At 36.9% G+C, this 15,917-nt stretch overlaps 1 pseudogene; it reads left to right on the plus strand.

Annotated features, from left to right (window-relative positions):
* The first annotated feature begins 3,649 nt into the window (after positions 1–3,649).
* Positions 3,650–5,052, plus strand: LOC101708185 (RAC-gamma serine/threonine-protein kinase pseudogene; annotated as a pseudogene).
* Positions 5,053–15,917: the final 10,865 nt, after the last annotated feature.

A 15,917-nucleotide genomic window follows, 5' to 3' on the forward strand; every position in this document is an offset into this window, starting at 1 on the left:
CAAATAATCAAAACTATGCTAAGTATATTATCAGAACATAGTGCAATGAAACTAGAAATCAATGCCATAAGAAACCGCAGAAATTATGCAAACATTTAATTTAAACAATACGCTCTTGAGGAATCAATGTGTCATAAAAAAATAACAAAGAAATTAGGTAGCTCCTGGAATCAAATGAAATTACCAGTAGAATGTATGAGAAGAACCCATAAGACACAATGAAAGCAGTAATAGAAGGAAGTTTAAAGTCATGAAAATCCATATCAGATAGAGTTAGCCCCTGAAAATAACCTAGTGATGCACCTCAAAGTTCTAGAAAAATAAGAGCAATCCAAATCCAAACCTAGTACAAAAAGAAAATCATAAATATCAGAATAGTAATTGATGATATTGACACTAAGAAAAATGGAAAGATGCAGTGAATTGCAAGAACTTTTTCTCTGAATGAATAAATAGGCCAACCCTTTACCAGTCTTACCAAAAAATGAAAGAAAACACCCCAAGGCAATGCAATTAGAAATTGAAAAAGATGAAATCACAATGGACTCTGCTGAAATCCAGAAGATTATTAGTAACAACTTTGAGAATCTATACACTAATAAAATGGATAATTCAGAAGAAATGGATGGATTCCTAGATACATATGAACTACTAAAGCTGAATCAAGAAGATATAAATCCCTGAATAAAGCAGTATCAGTCAGTAAGATTGAAAAAGTTATAACAAAAACTATGAAGTGCAGGTCCCAGTGGACTCACTGCTATATTTTACAAGATCTTTAGGGATGATGTAATGGCAATATTCATCACATTCTTTAATGAAATCAAAAGGGAAGTAGTACTCCCAAAGGCATTTCAGGAAGCTAGCATTACCCTGAATCCAAAACAAGAAAAATACCCAACCAAAAAAAAAAAAGGAACTACATGTTAATTTCTTTGACAAACATAAGTGCAAAAATTCTCAACATGATAGTAGTAAATACAAGGCAACAAATCATCAAAAAATCATATATCATGACCATGTAAAGTTCAACCCAGTGATTCAGGGATAGTTCAACAGAGGCAAATAAACAAATGTCATACGTCACATGAATATAAGCCATGACAAAAATCTCATGATCAGCTCAATGCAAAAAAAAAAATCACTTTTTAAAATCCAACATCCATTCAAGATGAAACTCCTGAAGAAAATAGGTATAGAAGGGCCTTATCTCAACCTAACAAAAGCTATTTCTTACAAACCATTGAGAACATATTAAATTGGTAGAATCTGAAATATTTTCTTCTAAAATTAACTGCAAAACAAGAATATCTACCTTCAACATTCCTGTTCAATACAGTTCTCAAAACATTAGCCAGAGCAATTAGGCAAGATAAATAAATAAAATGGAAGATGTATAGAAAAGGAAGAAGTCAAATAATCATTATGATCCTAAAAGTAGAAGACCTGAAACATTCTACTAAAAGACTCCTAGAATTAATTAACAAACTCAATAGCATAACAGGATACAAAGTCAACACCCAAAAATGAATAGTGTTCCTATACACCAATAATGAACTCACTAAGAAATTAAGGAAACAACTTTCACAGCAGCATCATGAAAAATTATATAATTGGCAATCAACCTAACCAAGGAAGCAAAAGACTTTTGCAATGAAAACTAAAGTACTTTGAAAGAGGAAATCTATAAGGACAGGAATTAGAAAAATAGCCACTGTTCCTGGATAGGCAGAACAAATATAGTAAAAATGGCCATACTTACAAAAACTATATGCAGATTTAATGCAATCCCAATCAAAGTATCAAAAGCACTCCTCACAGGACTAGAGAAAGCAATCTTAAAATTCATATGGAGCCAGAGTAGAACTAGAATAGCAAAAGAAATCCTGGGCAGCATAAGAAAGGAAAGAAGCATCACAATCCTGGACTTCAAGTTATACTACAAATCTACAGTGCTAACAAGAGTATGGTATACATAAAAAGACACGTGGCTTAATGGAACAGAGTAGATAATGAAGGCAGAAATGATTCCAGGCACATACAGCTACCTGATCCTTGATGAAAGGGCCAAAATTTATGTTGGAGCAAAGATAACCTCTTTAACAAAACAGTGCTGGGAAAACTAGTTATTCATGTGCATAAGATTGAATCTAGACATATATATCATATCTTGTAATAAATTAAAATCAAAATGGATCAAAGATCTTAATATTAAAACAAAAACAATTAATTTACTGAAAGACAAAATAGGTAAAAGTCTGCAATACACTGATGTAGAAAGGACTCAAGAACAGAACTCCAATTACACAGAAAATAATATCAAGAATCAACAAATGGGATCATATATAATAAAAAATCTGCACAACAAAGTAAACAACCAGCAGAATGAAGAAACAACCTACAGAATGGGAAAAGATGCCAGCTATTTCTTGGATAGAGGATTAATATCTAAAATACATAAAAGAATTCAAACAATTAGACTCTCAATATAAAAGCCCCAATCAAAAATGGGCAACTGAAATGAAGAAACACTTCTTAGAAAAAATTATAAATTGACAATAAATATATGAAAAATATTCAACACTTCCAGCCATTAGAGAAACACAAATTAAAACGCTGAGATTCCATCTTACCCCAGAAAAAATAACTATCATCAAAAAATAAAATAATAACAAATATTGGAGAAACTGTGCCAATGTCATTGAAGAAAATAGAATATCCTCAAAAAGATAATTAGAAACAGAATTCAACAACTGTGTTAGTTATTTTTTTCGCATTATTGAGACAAAATACCCAACACCTAATGTTAAGGGGTTTATTTGGCTTTTAGTTTGTAGAGGTTTCAGTCCATAACTGGCTAGCTCCAAGGCAGAGTAGCTGAGGGGCAACAGTTCATGGCAACAGAAGACAGCAGAAGCAACAAGGGAACTTAACGGCATCATTCTGCCCCTTTTATCCTATCCAGACTACCAGGATTAAGACATTGCTAAACCAATCACTCATATGTAGTTTAGTAATCACACTCCCTTAACCCCAGCATCACACATTCCAGATTCAGCCATCTCTGAAAAAGACTCCATGAGGCTTTGGGGGGACATCTAGACACAAGCCATACAACAAGTCTTTAAAAAGGTTATACAGTATGACCAATTCAGCTTATACATTGTTGGAGGGAAGGTAAGCTGGTACAATCATCATGGAAGTCAGTACAGAGATTCTTAAAAAATTCTAAAACAAGCTAGCTCCTCCTCCCGATGCTACTGCCTCAGCCTCCCTCTCCGGCTCAGCAGCCCAGCCCAGCTGGCTCCCTCCCCGGCAGCCCTTCGCCTGCCCACTGGCCAGCTGCACCTGGCTCCAAGGGGCCAGAGGCTCTGCGGGGTGGGGGAAGGAAAGGAGGGAAGGAGGAGGGTGGGGGACCCCTGAGTTGTCCCCTCTCCTCCCCCCACCCTCCCAGCTCCATCCTCCACCACCACCGGAGCCGAGCCGCTGTGGGACCCTGCCACCTTTGCAGACTGAATCATCACTGTAGAGTGGGAAGGGCAGCAGCAGCCTAGAATCCAAACCCTAAAGCTGATACCACAAAGTACCATTTCTCCAAGATGGGGACTCAGACGTCACGAGGGATGTTACCATTGTGAAAGGTTGGGTTCAGAAGAGGGGAGAATATATGAAAAACTGGAGGCCAAGATACTTCCTTTTGAAGACAGATGACTAATTCATAGGATATAAAGAGAAACCTCAAGATGTGGATTTACCTTATCCCCTTAACAACTTTTCAGTGGCAAAATGCCAGTTAATGAAAACAGAACAACCAAAGCCAAACACATTTATTATCAGATGCCTCCAGTGGACCACCGTTATAGAAAGAACATTTCATGTAGATACTCCAGGGGAAAGGGAAGAATGGACAGAGGCTATCCCAGCTGTAGCAGACAGACTGAAAAGGCAAGAACAGGAGAGAATGAATTGCAGTCCAAATTCACAAATTGATAATATAGGAGAAGAAGAGATGGACACTTCTACAACCCATCATAAAAGAAAGACAATGAATGATTTCGACTATTTGAAACTACTAGGTAAAGGCACTTTGGGGAAAGTTATTTTGGTTCCAGAGAAAGCAAGTTGGAAATACTATGCTATGAAGATTCTGAAGAAAGAAGTCATTATTGCATAGGATGAAGTGGCACACACTCTAACTGAAAGCAGAGTATTAAAGAACAAGAGACATCCATTCTTAACATCCTTGAAATATTCCTTCCAGACAAAAGACCGTTTGTGTTTTGTGATGGAATATGTTAATGGGGGAAAGCTGTTTTTCCATTTGTCAAGAGAGTGGGTGTTCTCTGAGGACTGCACATGTTTCTATGGCGCAGAAATTGTTAGAGCCTTGGACTATCTATATTCCGGAAAGATTATGCACTGTGATCTCAAGTTGGAGAATTTGATGTTGGATACAGATGGCCACATAAAAATTACACATTTTGGACTTTGCAAAGAAGGGATCACAGATGCAGCCACCATGAAGACATTCTGTGGCACACCAGAGTATCTGGTGCCAGAGGTGTTAGAAGATAACGACTATGGCCGAGCAGTAGACTGGTGGTGTCTGGGGGTTGTCATGTATGAAATGATTTGTGGAAGGTTACCCTTCTACAACCAGGACCATGAGAAGCTTTTTGAATTAATACTAATGGAAGACATTAAATTTCCTCAAACACTCTCTTGAGATGTAAAATTATTGTTTTCTGGGCTCTTGATAAAGCATCCAAATAAATGTCTTGGCGGAGGACCAGATGCTGCAAAAGAAATTATGAGACACAGTTTCTTCTCTGGAGTAAACTGGCAAGATGTATATGATAAAAAGCTTGTGCCTACTTTTAAGCCTCAGGTAACTTCTGAGAGCAACACCAGATATTTTGACGAAGAATTCACAGCTCAGACTATTACAGTAATACCACTGGAAAAATATGATGAAGATGGTATGGACTGCATGGACAATGAAAGCAGCCACATTTCCCTCAGTTTTCCTATTCTGCAAGTGGACGAGAATAAGCCTCTTTCATTCTGCTACTTCACTGTCACCTTAGATTTATTACTGAAAATGACTCTGGACAGCACCATCGATGCTGGCTCTTACAGACAGCAGGGCACCTTCTGACCTCCCAGACCAGCCCAGGGTCTCTGCCCTTTGCCACCTCTCACCCCATGAGAACACACATGTACACAGATACACTCCCGTTTTTGTTTTTGCATGAAATTTTTCTCAGTCTAAGGTCTCATGCTGTTGCTGCTACAGTCTTACTATTATAGCAACTTTAAGGAGTAATATTACAATTTGTTGAAGTCATGAGCCCACCATTGTTCATTTGTGCACAAATTGGCATCTTGATCTTTTAGTTTTTTTGTTTTTCCCTAACAGTGAAGGCTAAATGAGATACACTGATTCTAGGTACAGTTTTTTAACTTTCTAGAAGATAAAGTAAAAACTAATTAGATTAAGAAAATTTAGTTTCTATATCCGAACAAGCAACTGTGGGAGGGTGGTGATATGCTTATGCACAGGTTTAGTAAAGCAGATCTGATCAGTGTGGAAAGTGTGTGTCACTAAGATGTGACTGGAATTTGTTAGGAAGCCGAGAGGACTGGACAACTGCTGAGATACACATACATATTCCTAATTCCTGCTGGATACTACAGAGGAAGCCCAGTATCATGCATGGATGTCCAGATGTCACAGGCAATCATGGGCAAGTGGACACTTCTACCTAGAAACGGCATATGTACATGCATGGGATCAGAGTTACTTACAGGGTCTTACTTAGGGTTCACTGCACCAGAGAAATTTTCCCTGTGCTTAGGAACCTTTTTCCCTTCTTGATATTTACCACCTCTGGTGGTTGAAGAATGTAGACAGGTGTAATGATCCCGCTTCCACCAAAATTGTACACCAAGGTAAACCAACATGTGTTTGCCTTATTAGTTTTAATTTTTTACTTTTTTAGTTCTAGGTGATTAGCTTTTCTCAGATGTTAAAACTTTGAATGTCCTTTTATGATTTTGTTTATATTGCAGTAGTATTTATTTTTTAGCAGTGAGAATTGTATGTCATGTTAGCAAATGCAGCTCCAACTTACCTGAAACAGACTTACTGCAGTTTCTGTTGACCCATGTGCAAGGAATGTACACGCCGATGAGAATCATGCACTTTTTCTCCTGTGTAAAAATTTTTTTTGATAAGGCTCTGAAATTGTACAGATTGATTAGAATTTGGGTTTGGGAGAAGAGATGCCATCATTTAACCCCTTGGTGCTGAAAATGAAAAAATCAGCTACTCATGCCAAGGGGTTAGGGAAACAAATAGCTATTGATGTTTGCTCATGAGAATTAAAATATTAGGATGACCTGGCAACATAACATAATGAAGAAAATCGAGACCTGAATGATGTTAAGAAATGGACTTTACTTGACAAAATGAACACACTGCGAGCATTACAAAGCAGTCAGTAAAAGATGAAAACCTGCTGTTTATTCCAACCAAGGTACATTTATCACTGAACTAAGCCATCAGGGAAAACAAAACAAAACAGAAAGAACACCTCTAGCTTTTCTTTTTCTGTACATACTCATGTCTCCAAATCCCAACCTTTCTCACTGAAAGGGGGCATGTATGCAAACCTCAACTTTCTCCTTCATTACTGATGATCTTCAGATTAAACCCTTTGGTGCAAGGAGCTGACATTTTCCAAAGCAGTCTATGAAGTCCAAGGGGCAGGAGCCCTGCCTGTGGTGAGCAGGAGGGCACACACTCCCTGGAATGATCATGGAGATGTATTCTAGTTCAACTCTCACAGCTCCCAAATGGAAGACTGCATCGTGACATAGTGTTAGATAGTTTTGTATAAGAGAGCAAGTGACTTTCTAGTAGGGTGAATCATATTCATATGCAGATGTCTTAGCCTCTTGACACTGGAAGTGAGGATTTATAGCTCTAAAACCACTGCTGGCGGTGGGTGGACCACTGGGACTGACAGGGGGTTAAAAGGCATTTTATTAAGGCAGCTAAGACATATTCAGGCATAGATTATATCCTAGTTTTTCATCTTTCTACCTGAGTGATGTTCATCCTTAGTGTTAAGTAGGAAGTTACAGTAAATGGTAGGTCCTTCTTACATCTATAGATTAACTTTTTTTCACTTGGGATTCTGTTGAATGTTTCACAATGACAAGAAAGTAGACTAGAAGGTATGTCTCATTGTCTTGCATGCATTTTCTAAGAAGAAAACAGGTGAGAAGAGGAGAAAGCTGAGACTGGCCGATGTTCAGGGCATTTGTTCCTTTAGCGGGAAAGCACGACACTGTACGCTTAAGCACATAGCTTTTTGTTGTTTTGGTTTTTTCCCAAAAATCTTAGGGTGATTTGCATGACCTTGGCCAAGGATACTTCATAGAGATTAATGATGGGTACTGACAGTGCCCAGGGCTGGCCCCTCCTCACAGCTGGCCCTCAGTCCCCAGCCACATGCAGGGGGCCCAGTCATCCCCTCTGAGGTGGTCGGTGTCACTAAAAATGTGTTCTTGGCTTTGATTTCAAGAATCCCTCCCTCTAACTCGAGATCTCAGTCATCTGGCATGAAGGCTTAAGACAGCACAGAAAGGTGTGCAGAGGGAAATTGTGAAACTTCCCTGATTGCCCATTGCTGTAGCTTCAGATTCCAGCATGTAGAACAGCCAGAGACCTGGAATCATCCTATCCAAATACAGTTCCAACTAGGCAGACTCCAGCTTGTACTGTCATGAAGTCTGACCCATTGTCACAAGGCAGCCATCTTGGAGGAAATTGGCCCCTTCTGCTTGGATTGTTGGCAAAGGTTGTGCACAGCTTTGCTTTCTACACTGATTACATAGCATTATTCCAGTATGTTTTCCATTTCCTACACTTGATTTCTGGCTTCTCAAAGCTGACTGTTCTTGTGGGGCCACTTGCTTCTTCTACAGTACAAAAGTAAGGGCCTCCCTTACTAACTGCAGGGTCTCTACATTACACCTCAGTGTACACACTTGGTGCTACCATTTGTACTGTCTGCAGTAGAACTTCTTTATCTTGCTCCTGGTAGGGCATTACAGTCAAGCATGAAGTGTAAAGTTTTTATTTAAATAAAAAGAAAACTTCTAAATTGGTAATTGAATTACCTCCCTGTAGCTTTATAGTTTGTGACATTTCTTGACCTTGCCAGTTCTTTCATTAGATCTGCGAAAGATTCGGTCATCTGGTTAAGGATTTTAAGCAGATGCAAATATGAACCCAAGAAACTGTATTACTATTATTGTTGGTCATACTGAAACTGTTTCCTTAAGTATATGACCCACAAGGATGTGAAATAACTACAAGAAACTGTTTTTGTATAATGTACATCCTTAGTATTTTTACACGTATATGATAGGGATGCACATTATTTTCCATCATACAGGCTACTTAAATAAAGCACTATGTCAATCTGCTAAAACAAAAAATTCTAAAACAAAAAATTCCATTCAACTTACTTATTCCTTTTTTAGATATCTTCTCAAAAGTATTAAATGGATTATATTATAGTGATACATGCATACACATGTTTATAGCAGCATGACTCACAATTGAAACCTTGAAAGTGGTTTTTATCTCCATCAACAATTGAATGACTAAAGAAAATGTCACATTTATACACAATGGAATACTATTTTGCTATAAAGAAGGGTAAACCGTCAATTGTAGGAAAATGGATGCAATTTGAGAAGATAATGTTAAGTGAAATAAATCAGATACACAAGTGTAAATATTTTACAGTTTCTCTTATATGACAAACCAAAAATATAAATAAAGAGAAAAATAGAAGATATGTAAATAATAGGAAGTATTGAGATAAGATTTTTTAATATGAGAAAGGTTTCAGATGGAAGGAAGGGGCATGAGGGAAGGGAATTTAACAAAAAAAAGATATGATATTTACATTTACTAATTTAAGATAAATAAAAAATTGAACAGACCAAAAAGAAGCAATGAAATTAATGAAGGAATAGAAATATTACCCACCAAGTAAAGACCAGGACCCAAATGATTTACTGCTGAATTTTATGAGAACTTTAGAGAAGCACTGATACTGAGTCCTCAAATATTTCTATGTGCTTGGGAGTACAGAAATTATTCTAACTCATTTCAGGAAGCCAGCATTAACCTGATACCAAAACTACATAAGAATTTAACAACAACAAAAAAAAGGCTAATATCCTTGAAGAACATAGAAAATCCTCTATAAGATATTTAGAAACAGAATTCAATAAGTCATTAAAAAGTTTATACAATGTAACCAATTCAATTTAATCCAAAGGATGCAAGGTTAGCTCAATGTATAACACAAATAGAATCAAGGATAAAAACCACACGATAATGCTAACCCTAAAATAAAAGGATGGAAAACTATATTTCATGCAACAGGAACCCATAAAAAATGCAGGAGTGTCGACCCTAATTTCATACAAAGTGGATTTCAAGGCAATATTAATCAGAAGAGAAAAAGAAGGTCATTACACATAGGCTAAGGGAACAATTTGACAGGAAGAGAAAACAATTATATATATATGCATCAAATACCAGTGCATCCAACTTGAAAAACAGACACCAGTACAATTATAATGGAGGACCTCAATACCCCATTTTTACAAATAGACATATCAACTCACAAAAAATCAACAAAGAAATATCAGAGTTGAGCCAAACCTTTGAACAAATGGACTTAATAGATAAGTACAGAGTGTTCTTTCTGAAAATAGCACATTCTTCTCAGCAGCACTTTAAAATAGACTACATACTAGCTCATAAAGCATGCCGAAGTAAGTATAAAAGAGTCAAAATTATCCCATGGATATTATCAGCTCATAGTGCAATGAAACTAGAAACAAATGGCAAAAGACACTACAGAAACTATGAAAACACATGGAAATAAAATAACAACCTCTTGAATAATCAGTGGGTCACAGATTAGACAAAATAGGTAAAACACTTAAAGACACAGGAATAGGCAAGACTTTCTGAAAAGAACCTGAGTTGCACACCGAATTATACCAAAAATCAATAAATGGGATCACTTCAAATTAAAAATCTCCTGGGTAGCAAAGGAAACCTGCAACAGAATGAAGAGACAACCAAAAGAATGGGAAAAAAAACTGTCAGCTACTCAAGGGACTAATATCTAGAATGATTACAGAATTTTAAAAATTTAAACCCCCTTCCCCAATTTGAAGATCCAATCCAAAACTGGGCATCTGAAATGAATAGACACTTCTTATATGAAGACATACAAATGGCCAATCAATACATTAAAAAATGTTCAACATCTCTGTTCATTAAAGAAATGAAAATTTAAACAACACTGAGGTTTCATCTCACTCAGAAAGAATGGCTATCACCAAGAAATCAACAAATAACAAGTACGGGAGAGGCTGTGATGAAAAAGGAACCATTTTTCACTGTTGGTGGAAGTGTGAACTGGTACAACCACTATGTAAAACAGTATGGAGATTCCTAAAAAAAAAATCTAAAAGTAGAAATTTCATTTGGCCAAGCTATTCTCCTTCTAGTTATTTTTCTGAAAGAGTTAATGATATCATAACACAGTGATGTATGCATACCCATGTGTATAGTACCACAATTCATAATAGCTAAATCTGGGAAGCAGCCTATTCTTCCATCAACCCATGAATTGATATAGAAAATGTGGTACTTACACACAATGGATTATTAGTCTGTCATAAAGAAGGATAAATTTGAACCAGTGAGCAGAAGTTGAGGACATCAGCCATGTGGAGCTGGGCTCCATACCGCCAATGCCCAGCCTCCTGGTGACCAGCTAGCCCCCCTTCCCACCATGCCTCTGGCCTTCTGGCTGCACCCATACCTGGTTACACACTACAGAGGCACAAGGGGTCATAAAGGCCATTGTCCTGTGCTCCAGAAGATAGAGCTGAAGTGAAGAGAAAGTGGGCCTCTCTCAGACTCCTTGATGAAAACTGAAGCCCACTGGAAAAGTGGGCAAAATCTCTGCAGTAAAGGCTCACCAGAGCACTGTACTTGGTAAGTTGGAGGGAACACCACCTCCCATTGGAACCTGGACTATCTTAAAGGGAAAGGCAGCTGGAACCTTCAGTAGAATCTTGCAGAGTTCAACCCTGCAGAAGGACAGTGAGCTCAACTTAGGCCTTGCAGCCAGAAATCAGCCTGAATCTCAGGGGTCTACTTGCTTGCTGAAACTCATTGACTTAGATCTCCACACTGCTCCCCACATTGTCTATTTGAACAACAGAGACACACACTGAAGGAAGCCCTTCATTTTTATTTTTTGTTGTTTTCAAAATTATTTTTTTCTCTCTAATTAACTTTTAATCTTTTAACTCTTTTCAAGCTTTCCTTTTTTTCTTGTTTTTTTTCTTTTTCTCTTCTTTCTCTCTCTCATTCTCTCACTGTCCCGCACTGTTCTTCATCTCCCTTTTTCCTCCTGTTCTGGCCCTAATTTGCATTTCTTCTTTCTTTTTTTTCTTCTCTTTTTCTTTCTCTTGATTTTCATTAGTCTTAAAGGAAAGTAAATAGCTTCTACCCTCCCTATTGGTGTTAAGTTGTTCTGTTCTCATATTTTTTCTTTCTGTCTTTTCCTCTTGTCTTCAATAGTTTCCAAGAGTTTCTGTGATCTTCCTGTGTCCTCTGGCCTCATTGTTAACTTTTCCCTACGCTTCTATGTATCTATCCCTCCCTCCCTAACTCCTTCTACCTCCCCATCCCGAAGGGTAAAGTTGCTATATTGAAGAGTTTATTCCCTATAAACACATATTGGGCTGGTCCTCGATTTTGACTTAATTCACAAAGTTAAAGATGATAGATTAATAACTACCACAAGTTGTCATTTTCTAAGCTGTGCTTGATGCTATTATGTTGCTGATTATATCACTTGGACTAAGGCATTGTGATTGATCTAACCAGTTTTCCATCCTGGTATAATAAAAATGAGGTAGCCTCAGCCTCACTAGAGACTCAAAACCTACAGACCAGTCATATCTGGAAGACACCTCTGAGAAGTAATCATTCCATAAGGGTGCTAAATACAAGCAACAAAGATACTTACAACAAGCAATATTGAAGTATTAACCCAGGAAATAAACCAAGGACAGTACTAAAAACAAATATGAGAAGACACTTAGGCAAGGCACAAACCCAGACTTCCACCCCACCAAAGGCAAATTCTGGGGGAAACAAGGTGAAAAAAATCTGATAATCATCCACCTGGACATCCTGAACTGATAGCACAGAATGTAGCAAAACAGATGAATGAGGCTGTAGAAAAATTCAAAACAGAAATAATTTCCCAAGTAACTACTGAAATGGTGAGCAGAATGAAAGACATGAATAGAGACTCTAGAACAGAAACAGATTTAAAAAAATAATAAGCTCAGGACCATGATGGAAACCATGAATGTCCAACATAGGAAAGAAATGGAATCAATGAAACAGATTTCAACAGATATCCAGGAGATTAAATACTATATTGAAAGCATACACACCAGACTAAGCCAATCTCAAGACAGAATACCAGATATAGAAGACAAAATGGTGGTCAGTGACCAAGAAAAGAGATCTCTTAAAAATAGTTAGAGACCATGAGAAATCAATCCAACAGCTCCTAGATGACACAAAAAAGAGTAGTATAAGACTGATAGGAATCCATGAAAAAGCAGGAAAAAGTACAAATGACATTTTAAAAAGTGTTCAAAGAATTAATGACAGAAAACTTCCCAAACAGAAGAAAAGAATTTGAAATACACATAAGTGAGGCATATAGGACTCCAACTAGCTATGATCAAAAAAATCTACACCTAGACACACAATAATCAAGATCCAGGAAACCCAACAGAAGAACAAAATACCACAAGCCATTAGAGAAAAGAAACAAATCACATGCATAGGAAAACCCAGCAGAATCAAAGCAGACTTTTCAAAACAAACCCTCAAGTCAAAGAAAGCCTGGAGTGAGGGATTTCAAGCCCTAAAAGAAAACAATCTCCAACCTAGACTAATGTATCCTGCAAAACTATCTTTCAAAATTGATGGAGAAATAAGATACTTCCATGACAAAGAACACCTGAGAAACTATGAATACAAACCAGCATTCCAAACAATTCAAAACAATATCCTACAAAAAGACAATGAAGGTCACAACTCTATGGGGCCCAACAGAGCAAATTCATCAGGCAAGGCAAGAAATTAAAAGGAGAGGGAAAAAAATTAAAAAGAACCAACAACAGGAAAATAACATGACAATGATAAGTCAATATATATCAGCTAAAACCATCAATGTTAATGGCCTCAATTCACCAATCAAAAGAAATAGACTGGCAGAATGGATTAAGAAGCAAAACCCAATATGCTGTGTAAAAGAAAAGCACCTAGTTAAAAAAGAAACTCATAAACTGAAAGTAAAAGGATGAAAAACAGTTCTCCATGTGACAGGAACCTGGAAAAAGCAAGGGTAGCTATCATATTTGCAGAAAAAGTAAATTTTAAACCAAAACTAATTAAGAGAGACAAAGAAGGACACTACATACTTGTAAAGGGAACAAACCAAGAGGAAGAGATGACAATCATAATATATATACACCGAATACAAATGCACCCAACTATACAAAAGAAATATTAGGGGATGTGAAAAACCAAATAGGCACTAATACAATTGTACTGGGGGATCTCAATACCCCACTGTCACAAATAGACAGATCATCTAGACAAAAAATCAACAATGAAATTCTAGAACTTAACCAGACTTTTGAACAAATGGACTTAATAGATGCCTATAGACTGTTTCACCCCACAAAATCAGAATATACATTCTTTTCTGCTGTACACGGGTTATTCTCCAAAATAGACCACATACTAGCTCATAGAATATGTTTAAGTAAATGCAAAGGAATTGAAGATTTCCTATGTATATTATAAGAACACAGTGAATTTAAACTGGAGATCAATAGCATAAGAAATCACAAGAACTTCATAAAGACATGGAAATTGAATAACTCTCTCCTGAAAAACCAATGGGTCACAGAGGAAATTAAAGAAGAAATTAAAGAAACAGTTTCTATGAATAAATGATAATGCCAATACAATGTACAGGAATCTATGGGACAAAATGAAAGCAGTTCTTGAAGGGAAATTCATAGCAGTGAATGTCCATACTAGGAAAACAGAGAGAGCTCAAATAAATGACCTAATGCTTAACCTCAAGCTCCTACAAAAAGAAGAGCAAGACAAACCCAAAGCTCATACAAGGGAGGAAATTATAAAGATCAGAGGAGAAATCAATGCAATGGAGACTAAGAGAATGATACAAAAAAATCAACGAATTGAAGAGTTGGTTTTTCAAAAGAATAAATAAAATAGATAAACCCTTAGCCAACCATATCAAAAAAAGAAAAGGCTCAAATCCATCCAATTAGGAATGTAAAAGGTGAAGTCACACCAGATTCAGCAGAAATCCAGAGGATCATCAATACCTACTTCAAGAACCTGTACTCTAATAAAATGGAAAACACAGAAGAAATGGACAGATTTCTACATATGAATCACCAAAGTTGAACAAAGAAGGTATAAAAATTCTAAACACCCCAATTACAATCAGTGAAATTGAAAACGTAATTAAAAATTTACCAACAAAGAAAACCCCAGGGCCTGATGGCTTCACTGCTGAATTCCACAAGACATTTAGAGAAGAATTATTGCCACTACTCTTTAAACTTTTCAATGAAATTGAAAGGGAAGCAATACTTCCAGATTCATTCCTGGAAGCAAGTGTTACTTTGATTCCCAAACAAGGGAAAGACCCACACGAAGAAAACTACAGGGCCGGGGATTTAGCTCAGTGATTTCACTGCCTACTGCACAAATGCAAGAACCCGAGTTCGATCCCCAGTACCAAAAAAAAAAAAAAGAGAGAGAGAACTACAGGCCAATTTCCCTAATGAACATAGATGCAAAAATCCTCAATAAGATACTGGCAAACAGAATACAGAGTGTCACCAAGAAGATCATATACCCTGACTGAGTCTGATTTATCCCAGGGATGCAAGAATGGTTCAACATACGCAAATGAATAAATGTAATACACTATATTAACAGAGTCAAGGGCAAAAACTATATGATTATCTCAATAGATGCAGAAGAAGGATTTGACAAAATTCAACACCCATTCATGATAAAAAAAAAAACCTACAGAAAATTGGAATAAAAAGTCTTTATCTCAACCTGATTAAGGCTATCTATGAAAAACCCACAGCCAACACCATACTAAATGGTCAAAAACTGAAAACCTTCACATTAATATCAGGAAGGATCGAGGATGTCCACTATCACCACTCCTATTCAATATAGTTCTGGAAACATTAGCCACAGCAATTAGACAAGAGAAGAAAATAAAAGGAGTAACGATAGGAAAGGAAGAAGTTAAACTGGCATTATTTGCTGATGATATGATACTCTACATAGAGGACCCTAAAAACTCCACCAAAAGACTTCCAGAGTTAATTGACAGATTCAGTAGAGTAGCTAGATACAAGGTCAACACTTAAAAATCAATAGCCTCTCACACACAACAGACTCACTGAAAGAGAAATTAGGGAAATAATCCCTTTCGCAAAAGCACCCTCAAAAATGAAATATCTAGGAATCAGTCTAATAAAGGAAGCAAAAGACCTTTACATTGAGAACTATAGCTCTCTCAAAAAAAGAGATGAAAGAGGACATAAGAAAATGGAGAGACATCCCTTGTTCCTGGGTAGGAAGAACCAATATAGTGAAAATGGCCATACTTCCAAAACTGCTGTACAGATTCAATACAATCCCGATT

The sequence above is a fragment of the Heterocephalus glaber genome, unplaced genomic scaffold, assembly GCF_053883595.1.
Source record: "Heterocephalus glaber isolate CG9 unplaced genomic scaffold, H.glaber_assembly_v1.0 deba00001613, whole genome shotgun sequence".
NCBI classification, from domain to species: domain Eukaryota; kingdom Metazoa; phylum Chordata; class Mammalia; order Rodentia; family Bathyergidae; genus Heterocephalus; species Heterocephalus glaber.